Source organism: Aotus nancymaae, unplaced genomic scaffold (genome assembly GCF_030222135.1).
Source record: "Aotus nancymaae isolate 86718 unplaced genomic scaffold, 86718_ANA_hifiasm-v0.15.2.pri h1tg000007l, whole genome shotgun sequence".
NCBI lineage: Eukaryota > Metazoa > Chordata > Mammalia > Primates > Aotidae > Aotus > Aotus nancymaae.
The window spans coordinates 48,294,031-48,321,456 of record NW_026988418.1 but is presented as its reverse complement, the minus strand read 5'-3'; the positions used below and the strand labels follow the sequence as shown (position 1 = coordinate 48,321,456).

Genomic DNA, 27,426 nt, shown 5'->3' with positions numbered 1-27,426 from the left:
GTCTCTGGAAGCAACAGTGGAGAGATGCTGAGTTCCAAAAGCAATGTTGTTCAAGGCAGCAGGTCTAGCATTCCAGGCACATGCTTAACTAAATTCTAGTCAATAACTATGTGGTTCCAAGTATAAACCCATATTTTTTAAAGTATCTACCTTCTGAACTGACTCTTTTGGAATGTCAGAATTTTAAAAAGAAAATATTTAAATTTCTCTATTTAAGAGGTGTGCTATGTTTGTTCAATATTGCAGCAACCTCTGATTATTATTTTAAAATATTTATTTTGCCACTTTGACAGCCTTCTTCTACACTGCCCTTGGGTTTTAATTTTGTTTACAGTACTGAATTTCCATAGTTGGCTTCAGATTAAATTAATATTAGTATGTCGTGGTGATTTTATTAATTAGTTGCTTTTGAAACATTTTTTAAGCTGAAAGTTACTCCAAAATAGAAACTTTAAGAATCACTACCACCAAGTTAATTTTAAGTCATTTATTCATTTCATTCAGTCAACAAAAATATATTTAACACATAGGACTTGACTGACTTATCCCTAAGTAAGGTAGGCATAGGACCTGGGGTCCACAATACTTTTGGAGGCCTATGAAAACAGTCTTTTAAAATCAGAAGAAAAAAGTCAAATAAAGTATTTATGTATAATACTAATATATTCATTTTCATACTAGCATAGTCATAAAATATAATTTTAAGTATTTTTTTTTGAGACGGAGTTTCGCTCTTGTTACCCAGGCTGGAGTGCAATGGCACGATCTCAGCTCACCGCAACCTCCACCTCCTGGGTTCAGGCAATTCTCCTGCCTCAGCCGCCTGAGTAGCTGGGATTACAGGCACGCGCCACCGTGCCCAGCTAATTTTTTGTATTTTTAGTAGAGACGGGGTTTCACCATGTTGACCAGGATGGCTCAATCTCTTGACCTCGTGATCCACCCGCCTCGGCCTCCCAAAGTGCTGGGATTACAGGCGTGAGCCACCGCGCCCAGCCTAATTTTAAGTATTTTTTAATGGAGGAAGGGACCCATGAAGGCAAAAGTTTCCAGGTCCCATAAAAGTGATAGCACAATCCTGCATGACATATGCCAAGTTTTACCTGTGCTAGATTCTAGAGGTAAGAAGATCTGTGGGGCACAGTTTCTGTACCCAAAGCACTCACAGTCTAATGAAGAAAATGGACATAAAACAGACAGTTCATAATGTGGTTGGTTCCCTTGAAATTGTTTAAAATAGTAATTACAAGCTGAAAAACACAAGGATTTTACTACAAAATGTCATTTAACACATTGATTTGGCCTTATGTTTCTTTCAGTTAAACTTATACAAAAATTAGGTTTATATATATTTTCATGCTATGTGGACAGCGTAAGTATATATGTTTGTTCATTTTAAACATTACTGATATTGCCATCCAGATCTGTAAGTCAGAATGTTCATTATTTTATAAGTACTGTCCATCAACAGGACCACAAAGGAATTCCACATGCTGGTATCAATGGTCCAATGAGGAAAATGAGAAGTGAGATCTGGTTCTCCCTAGCTTAGCAATGCTGACTTACCTGTGTCCTTCCGAGTTTTATCAAGGTTTCAGAAACGGAACAGAATCCTGGCTGCACTTTCCCTCTTCATAAAATTTCACATTTACATGAGATTCAGCATTTATTTTTTTCAGTAACTGTTTCTAATGCCATAATTTGGGTAGTCACAATGTTCCCCTTAACCTAAATCTCCCCTTGTTAATATTTGAGCCCATTTTTGTGTTTTTTGGTTGTCAATTAGAGAATGATTTCTGAACATTTTCTATTTTTAGAGCTATTTTACCTGCATTATCTTATTACACACACGAAAGCTTTTTGAAGAAGTAGGACATCATACATAGAACATTCAAAAGAACACAGACTCAAACAAGCCTGGGTATGAATCTGAATTCTGCCAATCAGGCTGTATTACTTTGGTCACTTCATTTAACCTCATTTGCATCTCAGCTTCCTCATCCATAAAATGAGGATTATTATGCATGTCTCATAAAGTTGCCATAAGAATTAGGATAATGTATGTTAAGTATTAGACCAGCACCTGGAATTTAGTAGATGCTAGGTAAGTAGCTGCTATTATTATTTGCCATATTTTATAAGTTAGGAAACTGAAACACAGACATATTCATCATGCCAATATAGGGGGTTAGGGTACCTAGTTATTACAGGCAAACTGCAGACTTTGTTTTGAACAAACCTTATTGAGAATGAAGATATAGAGTGCAAAGTATTGAAGCAAAAGATACAGTAAAAAACACTGACATCAAACCAACCAGATAACCAATATATGTTTATTGGGCACCTTATAAGTATAAGACATTCTGTGCACAAGTTGGGCTACTTTGCAAATGACAGAATTCCAACTTGATCACACAAAAAGGAGAATTTGCTGGCTGATGTCACCCAAACACAGAATGGGGACAGCTGATCCCGTGGATATCTGGACTTAGTAGCAAGTATAGTTTTAGGGCTTATCCTCTCTATTTCTGAAATATGTTTCCAGTTCTCTTTGCAGATGAGCTTTCTTTGTGCCATGGGGGACATGATTCCTAGCAACTATGATCACACATCTCATCCTAACAGCAGTTCTACCAGCAAAGAAAGAGGATTTCTTTGTCTTTGTCTACAGTTTGAAAACAATCCTAAGAATTATTTGCATTGAATCAATTTGGGTCACATACTCTTCCCTAAACCAATCACCAAGCCAGGAAGACAGGGTAATAGAATTGATCCAATTAAGAGCACACTACATGTTAGCAGTTTGAGACCAGCCTGGGCAACGTGGTGAAACCTCTTCTCTACAGAAATACAAAAAAACTGGCTGGGCATGATAGCACACACCTGTACTTCCAGCTACTTGGGAGGCTGAGGTGGGAGGATTGCTTGAGCCTGGGAGGCAGAAGTTGCAGTGAGTGGAGATTGCACCACTGCACTCCAGCCTGGGCAACAGAGCAAGACTGTCTCAAAAAAAAAAAAAAAAAAAAAAAAAAAAATGAAAAGAAAGTATATGTTACCGTTGTCATTAAAATAGAGGGAAATGTATTGGGCAAGCAAAAATCATAACCTTTACCTTCAATGAGATATAATAGAGAAATTAATTATTTTATTTTATTTATTTTTTTAGAGACAGGGTTTAACCATATTGGTCAGGCTGGTCTCGAACTCTGAACCTGAGGTGATCAGCCTGCCTTGGCCTCCCAAAGTGCTGGGATTACAGGCATGAGCCACTGCGCCCGGTGAGAAATTAATATATATATATATATATATATTTTTTTTTTTTTTTTTTGAGACGGAGTTTTGCTGTTGTTACCCAGGCTGGAGTGCAATGGCACGATCTCGGCTCACCGCAACCTCCGCCTCCTGGGTTCAGGCAATTATCCTGACTTAGCCTCCCGAGTAGCTGGGACTACAGGCATGCGCCACCATGCCCAGCTAATTTTTGTATTTTTAGTAGAGACGGGGTTTCACCATGTTGATCAGGATGGTCTCGATCTCTTGACCTCGTGATCCACCTGCCTCGGCCTCCCAAAGTGCTGGGATTATAGGCGTAGGGCACCGCACCTGGCCTGAGAAATTAACATTTTAATGGTAGAGTTGGTTCAAAGAGCCAAGAGGCCAGAATCTCAGAATGTCTGGCCAAGATGCCATGAGTCCAGAATCTCAGAATGTCTGGCCAAGATGCCATGAGGCCAGAATCTCAGAATGTCTGGCTGAGATGCCATGAGCCATGAGTGAACATGTCACAGGATGGCCCAGCCAGGAAGGGAGGCCTGTCATACTTTTGTCCCCCAATTGTGTTATCTCATAGACTACAGACTTAAATTTATTCCTTAATATGCATACTATTTAAAGAAGGAAGTTATAAACATTTGGGCATTATCTTAGAGAAAGCAAAACTTTCTAAAGAGAGGGACTTGAGGCTAGACCACAGACTAACATCCCTGTTGGTTGAAAAATTACAGGATGTCTTGTCCTGGTAGAAAGCATTTTTCTAACAGATTGCTTGATGCTTTTCCTTCTTGTGGCATGGACTTGGGGGAGTGGTACTCAAAGCACTTGTAAATTGGATTGTATAGTGAATGAACTTTTCTTAATGGCTTTGCTGGGTTTATTTAAGACATTGAACTGTTTGCCCTTGCCTCCAGTGGTTCAGTGACCACTCATCATTACATTAGTAGGAGAACTACTATGCTGAATTAGAGATATGGAGAGCTTGTGACTGGGTGAAGAGTCAGTGTTTTGACTTTTTATGCCAACATCATTATTTCCCACTCATTTCACATTTCTCCTATCAGTTCAGCCCTCAATTCAAGGTTACCTTTATAACTTTCAGGTCTTTTAGTCATGAATCTTTCTAAACTATTTTTACCTCAAAATGTTCCTATCTTTTCCTGAACTCACTTTTTCTTCTTTTCTTTCTCAAAATTAGAGGTATTCCTGGTCTTTTTCAGCACTAAATTCTTCCCTCTTCCATCTCCTTAGAAAACTAATTTCATTCATTACTTCATCTTCTCTCTGCATCTTCAGCTATCTTTCTTAATTGCACCTTTCTTCACTTATCCACCACAGGCCACCTATTGAAATAGTATCAAATGAGATCATGTATGGGAAAGTGCTCTGTTATTCTGAAGTGGAAAATAAATATGGAATAATATCATAATCCTGCCTTTCTTCTTCCCTCCATGATCATTTCAAAAAACCGTTAGTATAAAGTATTTTTGATTTTACTATATCACTGTTCAACTCATTACCTAATATCTTAAAATCTGACTCTGTCTCCTAAAATGCTATTTCGGGGGTTCATAACTTTATCTTCCAATATTTGACAAGGTTAACTACATCCTCCTTCCTTGGTTTCTGTAACCTCCTTACCTTGGTTTGCCTCCTCTCCCTTTAACTATTCCTCTTTCCTTCAATGCCCATCTTTTCTTTTCAACCTCTAAATGTGAGTGGTCTCTATCATTCTTCTTATCCCACTCCAAATATCTCAGCCAGCAGTGTTACTCTTTTACCAAGTCACCTAGGTAAGTTGGTGACCCTAGTTCCATGATTGATTTTTCCCTCCCTCTTATCCCTGAATCTAATTTCAGTCATATTTTGCAGACATTTACTCTGTCTCTGCCTTCTCTTCCTTCAGGTAGTGATAGTTCAGGCTGCTGGAATAGCACATAGACTATTATTTTTGCTTTCAGTGGGGTTGTCCGAACGTATTTTGTGGTCATACTCTTTTGCTCTTCTTCATTCCTTAGTTCCTTCCCTTTTCTGGGCTGAATAACTATTTTAACTTTATTCACAAAGAGTGTTAAATCTTCTATGCTAATACCTTTCTCAGAACTTCCACTGAACATATTTAGAATGGCTAGAATGGACTGTATAACGTGCCTGGTAAGTAATAGCTGGGTGCAAGTTGACTATTGTTTGTAAGTAGTGATGTGACAGAAATACATTTCATAGCTATATGTCTTTATTAATTTGCATTTTCAAATACAGTCAGCATCTTCATATTAGCAAATTCAACCGTATTTGATTCAGAAAGCTGAAATTGTGAGGATCTAAAGACATGCTAATTAATATACACTGAACATGTTGTCTGAGTTTTAATACGTTTTCACCAGTCATCAGAATATAATTCCAGTTTATGTCTCACCTCATCAGAAACATCACCTTTCAGTTTTTAGGAGTCTAGCTCTCTTACTTTATTTCTACAGATCCTATTAACAAAAAATGATTAAGGACAGCTTCAGTTTTCCCAGTTTTGACATTAAGGATATTTGATGCCACAGCATACTGTGCAGCTGTAAAAAAGAATAGGGAAGCTCTTTATGTGTCTATATGGAAAGATCTCTATTGGGAACTGAATGTTCATATCTCTCTCAAAATTGATGTGTTTAAGTCCTAACCCTCGATATGATGATGATATTTGGAGATGAGGCCTTGGGATGTAATTGGGGTTAGATGACATTATGAGGGTGGGATTCTTGTGATGTGATTAGTGCCTTTATAAGACTGGATGCCAGAGAGCTTGTTGGTTCTCTATCTACCATGTGAGGACATAGCGAAAACATAGCTATCTGAAACAAGGAAGAGAGCCCTCACCAGAACCTGACCATGCTGGCACCCTGATCTTGGACTTTCAGCCTCCAGAAGTGTAAGAAAATTAATTTCCATTGTTTAAGCCAACCATTTATAATATTTTGTTATGGCAGTCTGAGCTGACTAATATAATCTCCAAGATTTATTATTATTATTATTATTATTATTATTTTGAGATGGAGTCTTGCTCTGTCACCCAGGCTGGAGTCCAGTGATCGATCTCAGCTCACTGCAACCTCTACCTCCCAGGTTCAAGTGATTCTCCTGCCTCAGCCTCCTAAGTAGCTGGGATTACAGGTGTGTGGCACCACACCTGGCTAAGTTTTGTATTTTTAGTAGAAACGGGGTTTCACCATGTTGGCCAGACTGGTCTCAAACTCCTGACCTCCAGTGATCCTCCTGCCTCAGCCTCCCAAAGTGCTGGGATTATAGGTGTAAGTCACTGCACCCAGCCTTCAATATTTATTTTTAAGTGGGAGAGAAAAGGGTGCCAAAGTATACTGCAATGGGAGTGAAAAAAAAAGAGAAACATAGTTGTACTGGCTTGCATATATATTTTTTAAATCTTGAAGTATAAATGAGAAACTGATAATGTTGGTTACCTGTTTTGTGGGGTTACAAACTTGGCAGATAGAGAACAGGGGAGGAAAGAAGACATTGCTGTGTATCTTTTTATGCTTTTTGATGCTTGAACTATGTGAATGTGCTACCAGTTCAAGAAATTAAATAAATAAAATTTACTCTTTTAGAGTAATAAAACAAAAACATTTAATAACAAAACATTAATAACAAAAGCATTTAGAAAAATCAGGTTATATTCAAAGAAGAAAAATACTGATTATACTGAAAGAAGATGGCTGAGTAGCAGAATAGCTAAAGCAGAAGTTTACATTTGATGCAGGCACAATTTGAGCAAGATAAAGGAATAGGAGCACATGTATTAAGTAGCTTTCTCAGGCAGCCCTTTAATAACCCCCATGACAGTGTAGGCAGTTCTTATTGCCTACTGACCTTTTCTTGGATCTGCATTGGCTACTGCCAGCAGAGCTGGAAGTGCCCACATGACATGTATTCAATTAAAAAATGATGACCACAAGTTCTCAAGTACTCTCTCAGTAATGGTGCCTGAGAGTAACACCTCCTTCAACTTCCCTTGGTTGGAGGTCCTAAATACAAGGATAGCAACTGCTGAGAAAAGGATCCAGTCATCCATTTGAAGTAGGTTAATGTCTATTCCAAGAACACAAATGTAACTTTTCTCAAACCTATTTTGGCCAGTTAAACATCCAATTGATTTACAGACACTATATTATACACCCTAAAGCATTGTCCTTATGTATTTCTGATCATTTTATTTCTGTTTAATATCTATCAAAGAATTCTTCTCCATTAGTTTCATGGTAAAATCCAAAGTTTAAAATACGATATTCAAAGACTCTGGTTATCCAGCTTCAGCCTATCTAACCCCATCTGTTCCTTTTGAGCTGTTTTGCAGTGACCCCAAAGTGCTTTTCTTTCTCAGACCTCCATACCCTTTTAAATGCCATTTCCATTGCCTGTACTGCCCTTCTATTTCTTCCTTTTGATGATGCTTTTCCAAATTAAAGTGAGTGTTCTTTTTCTTATATCACCGTATATTTATTGCACACCATTGAGATTCTCTATGTGCTTATCCTTTCTGTCAGAAGTTCAGGGGCCATAGCAGATTCATTTTGCATCTCCAGTGCTGGCATCCAGTAAGCATTTGATGGTTGAATGAATGAATAAATATGTAGTCTGGCTGAAGTTTTAAAGACAGAACATTGTAATACCCTATAATAAAATCCTAACCAAGGCTTAGGAAAAGTGCCTTGCAGGAGGATTCTAACTCTGCATTTTAAGAGTGTAATTCAGCCTCAGATTGACTTGTAAGAGCTGAATGCTGTCAGGACAATTCTCCTTGAGCCTTTTGATTTTTGGAAGGCTTTCAATTTTGTAGATTTGTGTATGTGTCGTTTGAAAACTCTGGTGAGCATCCCCATACTAAGGTAGCTCTTTGACACTCTCCTCTGTTTAAGAGCATTTTACTTCTTACATTCTAAAACATAGATGACAGCTTGCAGTCCAGTGGATTTTCAACCTTATCTCCTTATCTTAGGTATTGTGGTAGTATTTTCAACCTTATCTTAGGTATTGTGGTAGTAAGTTCCATATCTATCAAAATCACCTCACGAAAGTGAGTCTTCAGCTCAAACCTCAGATCCACATTTGCTTGCCAGAGACCAAGAGTGACAGCAGGGCAAACTCAACCACTTTGTAGTTAGATGTCTTTCTCATGTGTCTTTCTCAAAGATATTCTTTTAAAATGTGAAATTTCCAGAAAAATCTAACAGTTTCTAGCCAAAATACTTCACTTTCCAAGCTAAAAGGGCTGATTTTGGTGGGCTTCAGTTGTGTCAATAGGCCACTAGTGAGACAGATTTCAGAGATAGGCCCATCTTTTGTTAATTCAGTTCACTCTGAACAAAACAGACAAAATAAATGCTTGAACCCCACCTATTTAGACATGCTTGCATAAATATGGCTTTATAAATAGTTGGTTTTCAGAGTCCATTGACTTTAATTGTCCTATGGATGCTGTTTAAATGTGTCCATTGATATATTTCATGTGTTAGTGCTCATTTTCTGTAGTAACGAGCATAGTCACAAGCCTGAGTTCAGTATACATTTGAGCACAATCCTGGCACTAATCTCAATATAAATAGCACATTTGATCTTACTGACGTGGCTGAAGGCAAAACATAAATCCAACAAAATTTGCTGGACTTTAGTTCTGATGCCATTTCTTGCAAAATTTGGGGATAAAAATGACAGGAGGCCCTGGAATATTTTTCCCACTCTAGGATTTTAGTTATTCTGCAGTTACCAAATCTGCAGAATTTCTGGATCTGTCCTCCTCCAGGAAACATTGTCTTAATTAAATAATTAATTAAGCTCTTTTAAAAGCCAGTGGTTCTCCTGTGGTTTGCTTCTATAATTGCCTTTTTACTCATTAAGAAGCTGCCTAAGCTAACTCTCTTATTTGTTCTTAATATGATGCTTTACCTACTTCATGCAGTTTTTATCATATGGCTTATGTGTCTCTCTGTGTTGTCATTGTCATTATCTGTAGAAAATTGTTAGGTTCCAAAAGGCAAGACCTGAGTATCCTTATTTTCTGTGACACCCACACAGCATTATATGATATTAAACAGGTAATTATTATTTTAGTGTGATGAAGACAGGAATCTATAGCATGCTGATGAAATGTGAATTTAACATCAAAAAATAAAGTTACTGAAGCTCTGGTGTGCTATTCATAGTACACAGTAACCTGCATCATTTCCTAAGAAGGGTTTAGTATTATGTGAAAGCAGTCAATGAAATGTTCAAAATAGCCAGCTTCCAATGACTCAGAGTACATTTGTCCCTTAAATTGCTCATGTGCTTTTGCTCTAGAGCCACATTTTAGCCTTTATGTTTCCAGAAAGAGGCTGAAAAGGCATACAGGAGGTCAAATCAGCCAACTTCTACATTTTGGTGGTTCTGGTGATAGGGTTACTGAGAGAGATGGTGATAATGATTGTTAAACCATTATTTTTAGGGACTAATGTGGAATTTACATTTTAGTGGTCAGTTTGCATCAGTAAATTGACATGCATTATCAAATTCACTGTTTGTAGAACTGTGAAGAAATTTCTGTTTCTATCAAAAGCTCTACATGGTTAGTCTGACTATAGATCTTATATCCACATGCTAGTCTTGATGGACTAGCAGAGCTCAGAGGAGGAAGCCTTAAGCACAGAGCACAGTTTCCTAGAAGTAAAGAATTTAACCTTTGTTCTAGTCCTTCCTTCTGTCAGCTTCATCAGCAGGAAAACTGTCAGGGTTGATTTCAAATGAGTCATCCTTGGCAGCATTTTTCCCCCTAAAACTGCTTATCTGTCACTTTGTGGAAATTGCTACTTGTCCTCAGTGGTATGTAATATTAGCTCAGATATTACACATAATTCATTATGCTGCAAAGTTGAATATATATATGTATATAATATATATAAATATATTATATGTTAAACATAAATAAATAGGTAAATAGATAAAATTTCTCCTGAACCAGTTATGTATCAATAAACTCAGCAGTTTTGCAGTTAAGTTCTGAAACCACAGCCTTTTGGTCACTTGCCACCAGTATCCTTCCAAGAGAGATTAAGAAATGTTTGGCATAGAGACAACGTTTAAAAGGTACTGAGAAGTGCATTTTTGCCAGCTCTATTAATATTACTTCTATCTAGATGACCCACATATTTCTTGATATTCTTTAAATGTTTGTGAACTGGGTTTCTAACATTTTTTCATCCTTCAAAACAACCCCAAACCCTTAGGCACTTATGTCTTTAAGACATGGCATTAGAGAATTTTCACTCTTGGAGTATGTAATTGTGATCAAATATGATCACATGCTCTATTCTGAATTGAAATTAGCTTTATGACTTCTACAATCAGAGCAAGTGTTGGGCTTAATGAGTTGAGACTAGATAGCAGAAGATGCATCTTTCACAGGCTGTGGCACCGAGCCTCCACATTGCTCACACAGGTTCGCAATCCTTGATCTGCGATTCAGAAAGCCAAAGGGCTCTGAAAAGCAAGAGTTGTGGTAACAAAATTCGGTGGCCAAAATTGATGTGAAGGCTTATAGTCCCCATTCATCTCACTTAATGGAAATATTAATATGTTTGATTATGGGTTGCTGCCCAGGACCCACTTGGGGTGTTAAACAGATAAACTCACCAAATTATTCTCCTAAAATCTAAAAATAATTCATATCTGGCATCAAATATTTTGGATAAGGAATTGTTAACTTTATCTTTCCTTAAAATACTAAAGATTTTTGACTAGCGAGAGGGAGCCAATCAGATTTTGAAGTTCATGAAAGGCAAATCCTTCTGGCATGAGAAAACCAATAAATGGGGCAGCTATTCGGGAGGCTCAATCTCTGTCCAGGTCAATTTCATTAAGTATGACAGCGAGTGACCCGGGGCCATCTTTGGTGATGCAGGGGTGATGATCAGAGACCACTCACTTCTCCAGTGGACCTGAGAACCCTCAACTCTGTAGATGACGGTCTTGATGAGGGCAGAAGTTTAGGGTAGGTCCTAACACTTTACAATGTTACATCCTCTCTGGTTCTTTTCTGTGTTCCTAGTTTTGTACAGATTTGTTTTTGAGTGTTGGTTAAAATAAGGGGACAAAATAAGGGAATTTTTGTTTGGGTTTTTGTTTGTTTTGTTTTTTCTTGAGACAGAATCTCGCTCTGTTGCCCAAGCTGGAGTGCAGTGGTGTGATCTCCACTCACCACAACCTCCACCTTCCAGGTCAAGTGATTCTCCTGCCTCAGCCTCCCGAGTAGCTGGGATTACAGGCGCACACCACCATGCCAGCTAATTTTTGTATTTTTAGTAGAGATGGGGTTTCACCATGTTGGCCAGGCTGGTCTCTAACTCCTGACTTCATGATCTGCCCGCCTTGGCCTCTCAAAGTGCTGGAATTACAGGCGTGAGCCGCTGCACCTGGCCTGGGAATGTTATTTTTTATGAAAAAAAAATTTTTTTTTTTCTGAGACAGAGTCTTGCTCTGTCACCCAGCCTGGAGAGCAGTGGAATGATCTACACTCACTGTAATCTCTGCCTTCAAGGTTCAAGCAATTCTCCTGCCTCAGCCTCCGGAGTAGCTGGAATTACAGGCATGTGCCACCATGCCTGACTAATTTTTGTATTTTAGTAGAGACAGAGTTTCACCACATTGGCCAGGCTGGCTTCAAACTCCTGACCTCAGATGATCCATCCACCTCAGCCTCCCAAAGTGCTGGGATTACAGGTGTGAGCCGCCGTGCCTGGCCAAAAATGTACTTTTATTGTTGTCCCCTTCTTCCTTTTCTGTAAAAGTTCTCATCCTAAGAAAGTTATATACTTTATATTAAGTCCTATTGATTTTTGTTGTGATTTTCAAAGGTAGATTCCCACAGATAAAATCTTAGCTATTGCCCTTGACATAGTAAAGGGTCACATGTATGATTTTTTATAATTGGAAGAAAATTCTGCCTTTGTGAATGCACATGTCCATCCACATTTTATCTCTCCATCCCTCAAAACCCTAGTGAGGGGCACTAAAGAATGGTTGATGTATATGCTATGTCTTTTAATCATGCACTATGTTCTCATTTATTGGGTCTGGTACTGAAGTTTTGGGCCAGCATGGACCTAACCTACTTTTTGGGATAAAATTCACTGTTTTGTTGCAGCCAAAATTCTAGTGTGGTGTGATCATTCATGCTGTGGATCAGTCTGAATATATTTTTTTTTCTGTAATTTTATCATTATTACATGATTGCAATACATGCATTGTTTTTTAATTGGAAAGCAACCTTTTCTACCATTGAAAGACATTTTTTGACAACTTGACTCTTCCTAGTATTGAGTACTAAGTTGAGTACTGCATCTTCTCATTTTTTACATTATAGAGAACAAAATACTGTTGATTTGAAAAATACATATCACTTGGCATCTCTCTCTTGGTTGCAGTGGTGATGCAGAATTGGTTTTGCTAACTCCTACATGGTTGGGAATCACTGATCAAGAAAGTGGAAAAACAAAACTTTAAAACTTCAATCCTCAGTAGGAAGTAGGTTGTATTAGGTGAATTGTAGGTAATCTGTGTGTGTGCTAATGGGGTTGGAAAGAACCTTACAGAGCATATTACCTGATAAACTTGAGTGGAGTGGGTTTGGGAGAACAAACAGGATTATTGTGAAGGGAGCAACTGACATGCGCCCTTCAGAACCTTAACTATCAGTAACAGTGGCAGTAACAACACAAATCAGTGAGCAGAGACACAGCTCTTAGGCCAAGTTGGCTGGACTGTATGGCTACAGGAGGTGACTGACCAGTGGCAGTGCTCAGCCAGACCAAGACGAGGAGGGAACAGTCAATGAGCTTTCTGGAGGCTAAGGTGTTCCCATGTGGGAAAGTGGCCCCTAGCCTTCATGGATGAGTTACAGGTCTTAAAATTAAGTCTCCTCTTGTTGGAATTCCATACTCATAATAAACTGATAATAACCGGGTTTTCCATGTAACTGCCTCCAGGAAGAAAAGTACTGTTCATGTTGACGTGGGTATTTCAGTCTGCATGGTAAAAGTTCTACATCTTACTATAAAATAATAAACTAGCTGGTTTATAATGTTTAAAAAGAAGATTTTTGAGAAATCATTGGGAGTGGTATCATATTAAGTGATATCATCCATATGGGTAGTTGTTCTCCTAACATCTTGGATGTAACTATAGCACTAATCATAATGTATTAATAATTTGTTTTCAATCTTTTAATTTGGACTAAACATAGAGAAATTGTCTTTAGGCTGGGTCAGTGTCTCACATCTGTAGTCCCAACACTGTGGGAGGCCGAGGCGGGCAGATTGCCTGAGGCCAGGAGTTCAAGACCAGCCTGGCCAACATGGTGAAACCATCTCTACTAAAACTACAAAAAGTAGCTGGGTATAGTGGTGCACACCTGTCATCCAGCTACTCAGGAGGCTGAGGCAGGAGAATCACTTCAACCTGGGAGGCAGAGGCTGCAGTGAGCTGAGATCACTCCACTGCACACAGCCTGGGTGACAGAGTGAGACTCCATCTCAAGAAAAACCACAAAAAAACACAAGAAATGATTTTTATTATTTTATAAAGTATATACTTCTTAAAGAAAAATTGGAAAATACATAAAATTTTAAAGAAAACAAAAATCACACATAATCCCACTTCTTAAAGATAACAAAAGTTATTATATTTTATTAAGCCTTTTCTCCTATGTATGTTTTAAAATAAAATTGTTGTTACTGGATTGAGAGAAAAAAATAATAAAATAAAATAAAATTGTGATCATACTAAAACATTATTTTCAAAAGCATTATTTTTAATGGCTACAAAATATCCCACAGGCATGGATGTACCATGATTTATTTAACTACTCTTTTATTGTAGGGCTTTCCAATTGTTCCTAATTTTCTATTTTAAAATTGTATTTATTTATTTATTTCGAGACAGAGTCTTGCTCTGTTTCTCAGGTTGGAGTGCAGTGGCATGATCTTGGATCACTGCAACCTTTATCTCCCAGGTTCAGTGATTCTTGTGGCTTAGTCCCATGAGTAGTTGGGATTACAGGTGCCCACCACCACGTCCAGCTACTTTTTGTATTTTTAGTAGAGATGATCAGGCTGGCCTCAAACTCCTATCCTCAGGTGATTCACCAGCTTCAGCCTCCTAAAGTGCTGGGATTATAGGTGTGAACCACCGCACCTGCCTGTCCCTAATTTTTAGAATGATGAATAGAGAAACAGTTTCTTAATCAGATTGTTAGCCACAGTATCTAGTATACTTAGTCACTTAATATAAAAGTATTGAATTGAAAAGTCACTTTTATCTGAGATCCTAGCCCAAATAAGCTTATTGGGTTTTATTAGAAGCTTAAGAGGAATCTGAGAAAATGAAATGAACTCCAGAGCACATACATTTTGGTGTGGAAGGGAGTAGTTTAAGCCTGTACTAAGAGAGGGATAGAGAACTGCTCACAGTGTGTGGGGTGGAGCAGGGGCACATAGAAGAATTTCTAAGATGAATGTTAACTCTGTCACAATTTTGCCTTCTGACAGCAGTGTTGAACCATCCACAGTGGGTTAGTTCTCCTGCTCTTCTGAAGAAGGAGCTGTTTTGTCACATGTTCTGTTTCTCTTTTAATTGCTCATAGTTGTTCCTATGAGAGCAGACATGTGCTCTTTGAATTTAATTGAATGTCTGCTTCAGAACAATGTGACAAGGAAATATTATCTTCTTAGATTTCAGTATGTGTAAGATGGGCATAGTGGTTTCTAAAAATTCCCAAATCAGAATTTTGTGACCTCTTCCAGAACATGTGATTAGCCTGGCCCAACATGACTCTCTCCCAAGCAGGGCCAAACAGATGGAAGCTGGAAGCACCATTTTCATCCTAAAGGGATCAAGACAAGGCCCAGCAAACTGAACTAGCAAGATTTAATTGTCTGGTGTTCTGATAATGCTCACATGGACTCCACCTCCAGAGTGCCTGTTACCATAACATCTGGAACTGTTATAACACTACCTGTTTTGATATGTGGCCAAAACCGCTTTACTTTCAGACCCTGTGAACACTGTTGCAACACTTAATAAGCAGTTAGTGGTGCAAACCCTGATTGTGGTAATATTAGTGCCTAATTTGTTTAATTTAATTAAGCATTTAATTTCCTTCTGGTGTCTTTATAAAAGAAAAACAGGAGGGAGAAAAAATAATCTCAGATTATTAACTACTTTAAGCTTTTCACCTACTACCTGTTGGGCTATAGCAAATCATGAATCTTTTAAAAGCAAAATACAAAATAAAGTAAAATAAAAATTAAATTTAAACTTTCAAAAAGCAATAAAAGTATAATTTCTTTTAAAGCATTTATTAGTTTCACCATATTTCTAGAATAAATATTGTAAAGTAATACACAATTATATAGAATACAGCATTATACAGGTAATATGCTATAGACTATCCCCCATAATATTGACAACCCATTCTTTATCAATTGATAGTCATTAGTCTTCCCTGACAATGCCAAACCTATGCCCTGATCTCCAACTTACCTGTCAATAACCAGTTCTAATGAGGATCTGAACACTATTGCAACAAGGCAGACAATATTGTAAAGTTCAAGACACAATAGGAAGGATACGACTGAAAGGATAATATGGTTTGGCTGTGTCCCTACCCAAATCTCATCTTGAACTGTAGTTCCCATAATCCCCATGTTGTGAGAAGGACCTGGTGGGAAGTTATTGAATCATGGGGGTGGGTTTTTCCTATTCTCTTCTCATGGTAGTGAATAAGTCTCATGAGATCTGATGGTTTCATAATGACAGTTCCCCCGCATAGGCTCTGTCACCTGCCACCATGTAAGACGTGACTTTGCTCTTCCTTCACCTTCTGCCATGATTGTGAGGCCTCCTCAGCCATGTGGAACTGTGAGTCCATTAAACTTCTTTCCATTATAAATTACCCATCTCAGGTATATCTTCATTAGCAATATGAGAACAAACTAATACAGGTAATTCTTAAAATTAATTCAGGTGTCAGAAAGAGTTCTTAGCAAAAAGCAAGTTAGAGTGGAAACTTCTCTTTTCTTTTTAAAGATGTATCCGATGATATGGTCTTTAGTGGGAACTCATATTTTCCATAAAAGTGAAACTCTGATTTTTCTATATAATATTCTTGCCCACATCTCTCCAAAATGGTTTATCTGTCAGCATTTTCACAGAAGAAAAATTTGCTTTCCAAGGCAATTTCCTTTCCTTTTTTCCCTATATTTTTGAAAAATCCTTTCTTTAAAGGTTTTTCTAAAAAAATTTTTTAGAAAGAAAGTTGGAGAAACTGAGATTAGGAGGCTTTGAGTTGGCAGATGGCATAGATCATTTTTTTCCAATTATGGTTGATATATTAAAATAACAATAAACAGAGAATAGAAGTCTGTATACTAGGGTATAAAGGCATAAAATATCCTATACAGTAAATTATAGACAATCTGTACAGCATTTATTTATGCACGTGCTAATTTGACGGTTGAGATGTTTAAATAAATTCCCTGAAAAATTTAGTAAGTAGCTACATATGTGACCTGTATGAACACAAATTACCATTTTCTTCTGGCTTTCACATTAAAATATACTATATGTATACACTATCTCTACTATATATAGTATAGCAGAGATAGTAGTGTGAGTAATATATCATCTCTAAAGAGTAGAATAATCTTGGTGTGAGTTAATCTTGATTTACATTTTAACTCCACTCTATAATAACCATCAGGATGTGTTTTATTTTCAGTAATGTTTTCTTTGGGTGGTTTTCGATGCTGACTTCTCTGAATCTGGATGGTTCTCATGTAAGATGTGATGAGGTTGTAGGGGACACTCTTCTAGTTGCAAAGACTGTAGAAGAGTCCTGAGGGTAGGTTGCATATCATTGACAGGCTCCCTAACAGTGGGGAAGTGCATATTTATGGAGCCCTTACCTGTATCAGGGCTCTCAGCCAGGAGCTGACCCTCGGCTTTAAAACAAGATTAACAATATCACTGACATTCTAGCTGTAGCACAAAGATTTTTCTCTTCCTTCCTCCAACATGCTAAATTCCTTCCCATCTTGTGACTTTGCTCATATGCTTGGCTCAGTTTGGCAATTTCTCTCCACTCCTAATTAATACCTACTCATCTTTCATTTCTCAGCTCAGAAGTCACCTCTGCAGGGAAGCCTTCCAATTCCCCCAGATGTATGGGATTTATATGATTATACATGGTCATGGTACCCAGTCCTTTTCCTTTACAGCACTTAGTTTGTGAGTATTTAGTGATGGTTTGATTCATAGCTGTCTCTCTGCTAGACAGTATTGGCACCTCCTACTAGTCAGTGACTATTCCTAGTTGTGTAAATAACTTTTATGTATGGACCCTGATTTTAATTAGGAAAAAGTTAGCAAAACTTCAGAAGATGAAAGACAAATTCTCTGAAAATATTATTGAAATACTATCTTGGAAGAATAACAGAACTTGAAACTAAGAGTGTGACTGGTTAATGATAGACACTCCTTCCATTAAGAAAAGGTGTCTGTTCTCCTCCCTTTGATGGGCAGGCCTGTGACTTCTTCGACCAGTACAGGATAGCAGAAATCACACCATGCCAGTTATGTGCATAGCCCCTAAAGGACATGGCAGCTTCCACCTCTCACCTGTAGGAAGCCAACCACCAAGAAACGAGACTATTCTAAGACCACCATTCTGTGAAAATCCTAAGCCACATGAAGAAGCTCTGGAAGAAGATACTTATGCGGAGGGGGTGAGCGGGGAGTGGGAAGGTCTGGCTGAGCAACACTGAGGCACCAGAGATGTGAGTGAGAAAATCAGCTGGAAAGTGGTTCCCAGCTTCAGCTGCCCCAGTGGACTCCATGTGGATCAGAGACACAAGTCTTTCCCCAGTTCCTAGTCCACAAATCATGGGCAAAACAAAATGATTGTTTTAAGTCACTAGGTTTCAGGGTAGTTTTTTGTGCATCAATAATACTGAAACAAAGAGTAAGAAAAGTAAATGCATGATAAGAAGGAGCTGAGGAAAGAGAATTCAAAGGAGAAAGTAGGTGAAGGGCAAAATAAAGACACTTGTAACAATTACCTTGAGGCTGGACATAGTGGCTCACACCTGTAATCCCAGTACTTTGAGAGGCTGAGGCAGGCAGATCGCTTGAGTTCAGGAGTCTGAGACCAGACTGGGCAATATAGTGAAACCTTGTCTCTATAAAACACCAAGACCAAAACCAAAACTTAGCTGGGGGTGGGGGCGTGCACCTCTAGTCCCAGCTACTCAGGAGGCTAAGGTGGAATAATTGCTTGAGCCCGGGAGGTGGAGGTTGCAGTGAGTTGAGATTTTGCCACTGCACTCCAGCCTGGGTTGTAGAGAGAGACCATGTCTCAAAAAACAACCAAAAAAAACAAAAACAAAAACAAACAAACCCCCAACCACCTCAGAGGTAAGAGTTTAGGCAATAGGGATGGTGAGGCTTTCTCCATAAAACCACTGGAAATTTGGAACCCCTACCCCCACTCCGCTCCAACCATTTATGCATGATGCAGGTGCCCATATATGGAATCCCTCTATAATTTTATAATGGTGCTGGCAAGAAAAAAAGTGTAGGGAAATAATCTGACAGTGTTTATATGATCTATGTATCTAAGAGTTATGCCTATACGTTGTCAAACATGGAATTAAGTAACCTGAATTATTTTAAGTCTAGGAAATTATTAATAAAATTTAACACAAGAAGGTTCCCATTCAGCAGGGGAAGTTGGGCAACAATTTTATTGTAATGGGATTTGACCCTAGAATGGATAAATGAAGCTTTCCCCAACCAAGAATGGAATAGGAAAGAGGAGAGGGAGTAACCTTTGTCGAAAGTCAACTATTGCTATGATGCTTTGCATATTTTCTTCTTCTTCCCTTCTCTACTATTTCTCCTCCTCCATCATCACAGAAGTGGCTAACATTTGTTGAGCACTTGCTATATATGCATGCTGCAAAGCTTTACATGGATCATCTCATTAATCTTTATTACATCATAATATAGGTGTAATCTTTATTTTACAAATGAAAAAAACTGAAGCTCTGTGTGTGAAGTTAATTGACAAGGATTGTACAGATAGTAAGTCGTGGAGCCAGCATTTGAACAAAGGGCTCCTTTGAACAAAGGGCTCCCTCAGCAGAAGGGAGAGGAAGAACATATTTCATATGTTGTCTAAGTTAATTTCATTTAGACCTCATAATAACTATGTAAAAGCGATATTACTATTCCCATTTTTCAAGTGAGGGTCTGACACTCAGGAAGGTCAACCAAGTTGTACAAGATCACACAGCTGTGACAAAGCCAAGGTCCAAACCCTGACCATGAACTCTCCACACTCCCACAGCAATTTATAAGCATTGGGAACCACAGAATCATAGGTTCTTAGTGCTGGAAGAGGGCCTAGTATAATCTTCTTATTTTATAGGAACTGAAACCCATTCTTATGAAGGTGGGCTGATGAGAGTAGGAAGAGAGGAATACCATCTATTGCTTTAATTAAGCCATTCTCTGTACACCTGAATTGAAGATCCAGTAATAACAAGATATGCCTGTCTGCCAAGAGCTCCTTGGATTAGCAAGTAAAACAGTGCTTTGTCCTAGGAGTCAAAACAGGGATACAGGTGCATCTCATCCAACCTGGTGACCCTGGGAAGTCTTCTTGAATGGAGTGATGCCTTTAGTGAGTCTAAAGAGGATTAGGAATTACCCAAGCAGAGATGGGGCCACACACATTCCAGGAAATAGGAAACCATGCACAGAAGCCCAAGTAAGAGAGAATAGAGAAGAGATCAGAATGAGGATGCAAGTAGGCAGAAGCCACATCACAGGGCTGGAGTGTCTGGTGGGCCATAGTAAGACATGTGGACCTCATTCTGAGGGTACTGGGAAGCTATTGGAGGATTTAGACAAGAGAGTGACAGTTATATTTGCAGTTTAGAAAGACTGCTTTGGATAAGATGGCTGTCGCAGTAATCCAAGAAACCAATAATTATTTTCTGGACTAAGTGGTAGCAGAGTGGATGGAGAGACATGGGGGGATTTGAATCATTTCAAGGGGATTGATTGGTCAAAACATGGTGATTGAGTAATGTGTAGGTAAAGGAGAATGTGAGGCAAAGGATAACACTCAGATTACTGGCTTAAGCAACTACCAGTATGAATGGAATCGGGATTGGAAGGAGCAGTCCTGGGCACGACAGGATGAGCTGTGCTTTGGAATGTCGACTTTGGAGTGCCTGTGGAGCACATCCAAATAAGGATGACTTTTAGGCAGTTCTGAAGCTGGGCAGGACAAGACCAGAAATGAAGGTTTGAGCCATGTTGGCGCTGGGGTATATTTGAAGTCATGGGCCTAGATTTGCTCATCCAAAGGAGGGAGCATGTAAAGTTGGAAGAAAAGAGATGGAGGCTAGGGAACTCTGGGAAATACCAACATTTAAAGGAAAGAATGAGGAAAAGCAATGGAGTAGGAGCAGAGGGAGAAAGACAGACTAGCAGAAAAAAAGAAGCCATGAGAGAGAAGCATCACTGAAGCAAAGGATTCTTTGGATATGTGTGTATCAATGTTATGTTAAAACCATAGTGCCACAAAAGCAAATGGAGTGATTTCCTGGCATTGTGAAACTGACATTTCTTTGTGCTTCATAAGAAAATGAAGCAACTTCATTTCACAAGGAAATGAAGAGGGTTATCAGAGCCCTGTTACGTGTGTGTGTGTGTGTACACATACATACATGTACATATATAACAGTTTTAACTGTAGAGAAATGTTTTTCTTTTCTTCTACATTTAGATTTCCTAGAATTTGAAAGGTCTTTCCCCTCAAACTATTTCTTTCCTTATAAATATATATTGAATATCAAATGGTCATAAACATACTTCTGGAAAAATAGTGTTGCCAAAAGCTCTGAAAAACTAAAAAAAAAAAGTAGCTGATATAAAAGTATGGAGAACTACCATTTGACCCAGCAATCCCCTTCTACCCAAAGGAAAAGAAATTGTTCTACCAAAGAGACACTGCTACGCATATATTTATCACAGCACTACTCACAACAGAAAAGTAATGGAATCAACCTAAGTGCCCATCGGTGTTGTATTAGATAAAGAAAATGTGTTACATATACACCATGGAATACTGGCGTATATGGAATACTGGTGTATACTGAAATACACCATGGAATACTACACAGCCATAAAAATAATGAAATAATGTCCTTTGCAACAACATGGATGCAGCTGGAGGTCATTATCCTAAGTGAATTAATGCAGAAACAGAAAATCAAATACTTCATGTTCTCACTTATAAGTGGGAGCTAAACAGTGAATATACATGGATATAAAGATGAAAACAACAGACACTAGGGACTCCAAAAAGAAGCAGGAGGGAAGGTGGGAAGGGCTGAAAAACTTGCTATTGGGTACTGTGTTCACCATGTGGATGATGGGTTCAATAGAAGCCCAAACCTCAGCATTATGTAACATATCCATGTGACAAACCTGCACATGTACCTGCTGAATCTAAAAAAAGAAGTTTGGGGCAACATTCACCTCTGCTTATTACCATAATACATCACAAACTTGTTAAAATTCAACATATTTATATAGTACTTTGTACTTTGCAGGATATTTTGATTATCTCATTAGCCCCTAATGTGGTTGTAATGAAGTAGATGACTCTGGCATCAGTGGGTTATTACACTGTGCTAGGAGAAAGTAATAAGCAGGATAAGAGTGGTGTGGAGACCAAGGGCCCTTTGAAGTTTCACTGAAAAAGCAACTCTCAAAAGGCAGTTTAGTAAGAGAAAACGCATATAAATTTATTTATTGTGTATACATAGGAGGCTTCAGAATGAAGACCCAAAGACACAGGAGAAATTGTCCATTTTTATGCTTACGTTTAAGAAGGTCTGGACAGCTGTGTAGAAATATGATTGGACCAAAAGGGTAGGATCTAATGCTAATAAACTGAACGAGGAAGCCCAGCCAGGCCTGTCTGTCTAGATTCTTCTTGGTCTCTCTGAGTAGCATTCCTTCAGGGGATAGGACAGGACCCTCTCTGGAATGGGGGTCTTATGATCTACAAACAAGGTATGTCAGATAATTTCTTTATGGCAAGTTTTCACAGAAATAGGGCAGAAGGAAAGTTAGAGTAATATTTTTAGGTTTTATGTCTGGCTTTGGGGAAAAAGGCATTTTGGTTTCTATGACCCACCTTGGGGAAGGATTCTAGTTTCCAAGGCTAGCCTCAGCAGGGCATGGGACTGAGAGACAGGAAGAGAGGAGAAGGTCACAGAACAAACCTACACATCTGAGGCTGCTTCTGAGGCCTTCATTTTGGGGCATTGTTTTCTGAGCCCCAACAGAGGAATAAAGAGTTACAGAAATTCAGAAAGGGAATGTGTTGCTTGCACAGGAGGAGGTGGGGAGCAGAGAAGGCTGAGCTTTGAAGAGCAGAAAGCACTGAGTGCTTGCAGTGTGCCTGTCATTGTGGTGGGCACTTTATGTTATCTCATTTGAAGGACTTGGGTATTTTAAGTGGAGAAAATGGGCATTTTATACAGAGGCAGACGGATACTTCATAATGAATACAATGCTGGCACAAGAGCATAGTATCTGTTAATATCAGTGGCTATCATAATTGAGTACTTCCTGTGTCCTAGAGACAATGCTCAGATCCTTTGTATATGCAGTCACATTTCAGCCTCACAACAACTCTGAGAACAAGGTATTATAACTCCCACTTTACACATTAATTCAAGACATTGTGTGTGCACACATATACACATATGTATGTATAACAAGTGAGTTCTAAGTGAGGGCCCTGGTGAAAAAAACAAATGACATACTTAAAGAATTCTGAAGAGCATATTTAATAAGAGGAATGTTTTCAGAGGTGTAGGCAGCGTAAAGAGAAACAGCAAGGAACATTGAGGCACCCAGGAATTAGCAAAAAACGAGAAGCCAATACCACCCCTAGATGGAATAATGGACGGCACCAGCATTATCAGAACCCAGCTGACAACTAGAACCATGGAATAGGGGCGGCCAGCAGAAGCTATGCATTGTGGAAGGCAACAGCCTTATCAGAACCCAGCTGACGGCTAGAACCATGGAAGAGGGGCCGCCAGCAGAAGCTATGCATTTTAGAAGGATGGAGCTGTTGCTACAACCATAAAAAAGTAGGAAGGGAGTCAGAGAAATAAATACCCCAATCTGTGTCCCCTCTTGTCCTCCAGTCTCCTGTAGGTGTGTCCCATTGGCCAAAACCAACAAAAATGGAATCCCAGGTGACGAAGTTCATGAAGATCAGTCCTCTACATCTTCAAGCAAGATAGAAAATGGTAAAACACAGATCTTGGGTACACTAAGATGATACAGCCAGAATGCAGGAGGGCCAGGAATCAAATTCAGGTTTGTCTGAATCTAAAACCCATGGCTTATCCACTGCTTTTATGTATTCCTCTACCATACATACTGTAGATGCTTAGTAAATATTTGTTTAATGAATGAAATCCCAAATGAAAATTGGAGAAACTGAGATTACAAGGCTATATATCATGACTTTAGGAACAACAGTCCTGGTTACCATGGAACCATCTCCTGGTTTGTAACTCACTGCCTGCCCATTCAACCAAACGTCACTCACTCTTTGGATATAAAAGGCAATCTGCAGCAATGGGTTTCTTTCACAGTAAACATGTATGTAATGATTATGTTGAAACACTCAGGACTTAGTTCAAATTGCAGATTTATGGTACTTACTTGATCCAATATTTCTAGTACTTAGGATGGACAAGGACACCCTTAAGCCCTCATTCTCTTTGAGAATTCCCACTCTGATATGGCTTGGCTGTGACCTCATCCAAATCTCATCTTGAATTGTAGCTCCCATAATTCCCATATGTTGTGGGAGGGACCCAGTGGGAGATAATTGAACCATGCAGAGCAGTTTCCCTCATACTCTTCTCATGGTACTGAATAAGTCTTACAAGATCTGATGGTTTTATGAGGGGAAACCCCTTTCGCTTGACTCTCATTTTCTCTCTTGCTTGTGGCCATGTAAGATGTGCCTTTTGCCTTCCGCCATGATTGGAAGGCCTCCCCAGCCACATGGAACTGTTAGTCCACTCAACTTCTTTTTCTTTATAAATTACTTGGTCTTGGGTATGTCCTTATCAGCAGTGTGAAAACAGACTAATACACACCTCCACCTCAAAGCACCTATCTCCTATGAAAGTAAATCTTGTCTCTGCTAAAATGGAATAAGAAAAGAGCAAGACAGGAATGCCTGTGTTAATCCTCAGATACTCACTATCTAAAATTGACTTCAAATAAAGCTAGGTACCAGCAATATTATCAATGGAAAAGAAACTTGCCCCTGTATTAATCAACATCCAACCAGAACAGAAATAGCTTTAGGTATGTTGAACAGAGGGAATTTAAATGAAATTGATTATAAAGGTCTTGAAATGTCCAGAAGAACAAAAGGAACAATTTGACCATAGCCATACATTATCATTCATAATTACATCCCCAGTGCCTAGCACAATACCTGACATATAACCAGGGTTCAATAAATATTTATTGAATCTATGATCACACTTGTGGATGAGATTTGGCCTGTTAACCTAGGAAGGCCACTAGTTCTATTGGAAAGCATACCTTCAAGTAGCTATATGACTCTGGTAATTCAATGAATGTGCATGTGTGGTTTGGCCTTCAGTAGGAAACCATGTGCAAAGCTTTCTGTTCAAAACCTCTCAATGCATAATATTTACTGAGCATCTATTAGGCTCTTGTTACTACTCTATACACATTTTAAGCACTTTGCAATATTAACGTTTATAATAACTCTATGATAATTCATTCATTACTCCTCATTTATAGATGACAATGAAATTGAGGCAAAGTAACATTTTAAGTAACATGCCTAAGATCATGCAACAAGGAAATAGTAGAGCCACAGTCTGGCTCCAGAAGCTATGCTCTTAATTTCCACACCATATGCCTCTCCACAGCTTATGTGATGAAGGCTTAGCTCACTTCTGTTTTCCATTTTCCCCACTACTTCTCTGGGGGCAGACACCAGCTAGCTGTTTTCCCAACCTCTTGTTTTCTTTTCTTTCTGAGCCTACAGCAGACTGTATTTTCCAGCCCTCTCTCATCGTTATTGTAGCTGGGTGGCAGAATTTTAGCCAGAAGAATGGGAGCAGAGGTTATATGCATCCCTTCCAGGGCTGACCCATTAAGCCTTTCACATGTGGTGCTGTATATTCTTTCCTGTTCTTTCAGTTTGAGGAGGAAGAATGATATGGTTTGGTTGTGTCCCCACCCAAATCTCACCTTGAACTGTAGCTCCTATAATTCCCAAGTATTGTAGAAGGGACCAGGTTGGAGGTAGCAATTGAATCATGGTTGCAAGTCTTTCCTGTACTATTCTCGTGGTAGTGAATAAGTCTCATGAGATCTGATGGTTTAATAAAGGGGAGTTCCTCTACACAAGCTGTCTTGCCTGCCACCATGTTAAGACGTCTCTTTGCTCTTCCTTCATCTTCTGCCATGATTGTGAGGCCTCCCCAGCCATGTGGAACTGTGAGTCCATTAAACCTCTTTCCTTTATAAATTACCCAGGCTTGGGTATGTCCTTATTAGCAGCATGAGAACTGATAGCAGAGAGCACAGTAAACTTGGATGCCACATGTTGAAGGGTTGGAGCCACAAAGTAGAAGAAGGCTGGATCCCTGGATGTTGCTTGGAAAAAAAGAGGAGAGAGCCAATCAGGAACATCTGAGTTAGACTTTAAGTGAACAAGAGATAAGCTTCTATCAACGTTGTGCCATTATATGTGTTAGAGTTGTTTTGTTACAGCAGCTATAGATGTGTAAATTGATCTACCTACTGTCCCTTGAAAATGCCTTTCCTTTGGAATTCTCATTCTCTCCTTCAATTACTCATATCCAAAAATTATTCAAGGCCTAAACCAAGTCCAATCACCTTCAGGCAGCTTTCTTCCACTCCCACCAGCCATAGAGATCTCTCTTTCCCTCACCTTCCTGTAGCACTTTGTTATCTATACCTCTCATGTGCACTTACCACAGCTCCAATTCTGGATGTTTTGTTTTCCTAGTGAGATCGTGAGCTCTTCAAGGTAAGGATCATGTCTTTGTGCTTGCTTCTTGTGTGACTCTGAAGTGCATAACATGGTGGTGTGCCTTGGGAATTTTCCATAAATATTCATGGGAAAAATGAACATATCAATGTATTAAGTTCAATAAAGTCCATTTTTCTAAAAACAGTCCTTCATTGCTGAAGCTTGAAGGGCTGTAAACAATCATCTACTGGATTTGGTATGTTTATTATCCTTTTACTAATACATACATTCTAACACTTTTTGACAACTGCTTAGAGAAGACAGAAGGTATGCTTATCAAATTTCAGATGGCACAAATTAGAAGTAATAAATAATGCACGAGATGACAGAATCAAAACTAGACAAGTTAGAAAGAAGCAAATAACATTTAATAGGGATAACTACAAAATTAGATCTTAAAAGAACAGCTACCCAATTTTAGTATGGAAAGACACGGCTAACATCAGGTTTTTATTGGCTGCTAGACTGACATGAGCCCAGAGTGGTACACAGAGCCCTGTTCATATTTAGGCTCAGGGCACGGAGCAGTAGGTGAAGTATTCAGGCTCCAACAAGGCACAGCCATGACTGAAGATTGCTAGATGGTGGCCAGCTGGAGATAGATGGAGCCTTAATGTCTGATAAAGTCTGCAGTAAAGGGTGGAATGAACTCCTATACTTAATTTAACCTGGGAGCTAAATAAACAACATACAATAAGAATAAATAGGCTGGGCACGCTGCCTCACACTTGTAATCCCAGCACTTTGGGAGGTTAAGGCGGGCAGCTCACCTGAGGTCAGGAGCTCAAGACCAGCCTAACCAACATGGATAAACCCCGTCTCTACTAAAAATACAAAATTAGCCAGGTGTGGTGCCGCAAGCCTGTAATCCCAGCTACTTAGGAGGCTGAGGCAGTAGAATTGCTTGA

The 27,426-nt window shown here is 38.9% G+C and overlaps 1 long non-coding RNA gene across 1 annotated transcript in view; it reads left to right on the top strand.

Annotated features, from left to right (window-relative positions):
* The window catches only part of LOC105710318 (uncharacterized), a 109,380-nt gene extending 84,808 nt beyond the window's left edge, over positions 1–24,572 (top strand). The window contains exon 3 of the long non-coding RNA XR_010341221.1: positions 23,604–24,572. This is a non-coding gene — a long non-coding RNA (uncharacterized LOC105710318). The remainder of the gene's footprint in view (positions 1–23,603) is intronic.
* Positions 24,573–27,426: the final 2,854 nt, after the last annotated feature.